General features: G+C 35.5%; 1 non-coding gene across 1 annotated transcript; it reads left to right on the top strand.

Annotated features, from left to right (window-relative positions):
• The first annotated feature begins 292 nt into the window (after positions 1 to 292).
• Positions 293 to 400, top strand: LOC112793891 (small nucleolar RNA R71). Its single transcript, XR_003198579.1, has one exon. It is a non-coding gene; the product is annotated as a small nucleolar RNA R71 (small nucleolar RNA).
• Positions 401 to 2254: the final 1854 nt, after the last annotated feature.

Consider the following 2254-nt stretch of genomic DNA (forward strand, 5'->3'; position numbering starts at 1 on the left):
CAGACAGACTTTGAGAAATCATATTGACTTGTTGAGTCAATATTTTGTTCTGAGCCAATATGGCATTCAGAGTGTCAATCTCAAGAACTCCTTTCTTCTGACTAGTCCCATTGTTCACAGGATTCCTTTCAGAAGTGTACATGAATTGGTTATTTGCAACCATTTCAATCAGCTCTTGAGCTTCTGTAGGCGTCTTCTTCAGATGAAGAGATCCTCCAGCAGATCTATCCAAAGACATTTTGGACAGTTCAGAGAGACCATCATAGAAAATACCTATGATGCTCCATTCAGAAAGCATATCAGAAGGACACTTTCTGATTAATTGTTTGTATCTTTCCCAAGCTTCATAGAGGGATTCTCCTTCCTTCTGTCTGAAGGTTTGGACTTCCACTCTAAGCTTACTCAATTTTTGAGGTGGAAAGAACTTTGCCAAGAAGGCATTGACTAGCTTTTCCCAAGAGTTCAGGCTTTCTTTAGGTTGAGAGTCTAACCATGTCCTAGCTCTGTCTCTTACAGCAAAAGGGAATAGCATAAGTCTGTAGACCTCAGGGTCAACCCCATTAGTCTTGACAGTGTCACAGATTTGCAAGAATTCAGCTAAAAACTGATGAGGATCTTCCAATGGAAGTCCATGGAACTTGCAATTCTGTTGCATTAGAGAAACTAATTGAGGCTTAAGCTCAAAGTTGTTTGCTCCAATGGCAGGGATAGAGATGCTTCTTCCATAGAAGTTGGGAGTAGGTGCAGTAAAGTCACCCAGCACCTTCCTTGCATTGTTGGCATTGTTGTTGTTTTCGGCTGCCATGTGTTCTTCTTCTTTGAAGATTTCTGTTAGGTCCTCTACAGAGAGTTGTGCCTTAGCTTCTCTTAGTTTTCGCTTCAAGGTCCTTTCAGGTTCAGGGTCAGCCTTAACAAGAATGCTTTTGTCTTTGCTCCTGCTCATAAGAAAGAGAAGAGAACAAGAAAATGTGGAATCCTCTATGTCACAGTATAGAGATTCCTTGAGGTGTCAGAGGAAAAGAAAAGTAGAAGACAGAAGTAGAAAATTCGAACTTATCAAAGAAGATGGAGTTTGAATTTTGCATTAAGGAATAGTGTTAGTCCATAAACAGAAGGATGTGAGAAGAAGGGAAGTAATTTTCGAAAATCAAGTAAAAGATTTTGAAAAGATTTTGAAAACATTTTGAAAAACACTAATTGATTTTCGAAAATAAAAGTGGGAAAGAAATCAAGTGATTTTTGAAAAAGAATTTGAAATTAGAAATCAAAAAGATTTGATTGAAAGTTATTTTGAAAAAGATGTGGTTAAGAAGATATGATTGGTTTTAAAAAGATGTGATTGAGAAGATATGATTTGAAAAACATTTTTTAAAAAAAAAATTGATTTTGAAAATTAATGACTTGGCTATCAAGAAAAGATATGATTCAAACATTAAGCCTTTCTCAACAGAAAAGGCAACAAACATACTTGAAATGTTGAATCAAATCATTAATTGATAGCAAGTATTTTTGAAAGTAGAGAGAAATTGATTTTGAAAAAGATTTGATTGAAAAGATATGATTTGAAAAAGATTTGATTTTGAAAAGATTTTGAAAACCTGAAAAAATTTTGCATTGAAAACAGAATCTTCCCTCTTGTGCCATCCTGGCGTTAAACGCCCAGAATGGTGCACATTCTGGCGTTTAACGCCCAAAACTCTACCCTTTTGGGCGTTAAACGCCCAACTAGGTACCCTGGCTGGCGTTTAAACGCCAGTCTGTCCTTCTTCACTGGGCGTTTTGAACGCCCAGCTTTTTCTGTGCAATTCCTCTGCTGTATGTTCTGAATCTTCAATTCTCTGTATTATTGACTTGAAAAGACACAAATCAAAAATATTTTTGGATTTTTAATAGTGAGGAATAATCAAAATGCAACTAAATCAGATAACAATGCATGCAAGACACCAAACTTAGCAGTTTGTATACTACTGACACTATGAGAATGCATATGAGACACATAAACACTCAAGTCAAGAGAATTCAAAGATCAGAGTAAGAAATCATCAAGAATTACTTGAAGATCCTTAAGACACATTAATGAATGCAAGAAAAACAGAAACATGCAATTGACACCAAACTTAAAATGAGACTCTAGACTCAAACAAGAAGTATTTTTGGATTTTTTTCGAAAATTAAGTGAAAAAAGAAAATACAGGTATCAAAATTCTTAATGAGAATTCCAGGAATCATGCAATGTTAGTCTAAAGCTTTAGTC

This window comes from Arachis hypogaea, chromosome 3, assembly GCF_003086295.3.
Source record: "Arachis hypogaea cultivar Tifrunner chromosome 3, arahy.Tifrunner.gnm2.J5K5, whole genome shotgun sequence".
Taxonomy (NCBI): domain Eukaryota; kingdom Viridiplantae; phylum Streptophyta; class Magnoliopsida; order Fabales; family Fabaceae; genus Arachis; species Arachis hypogaea.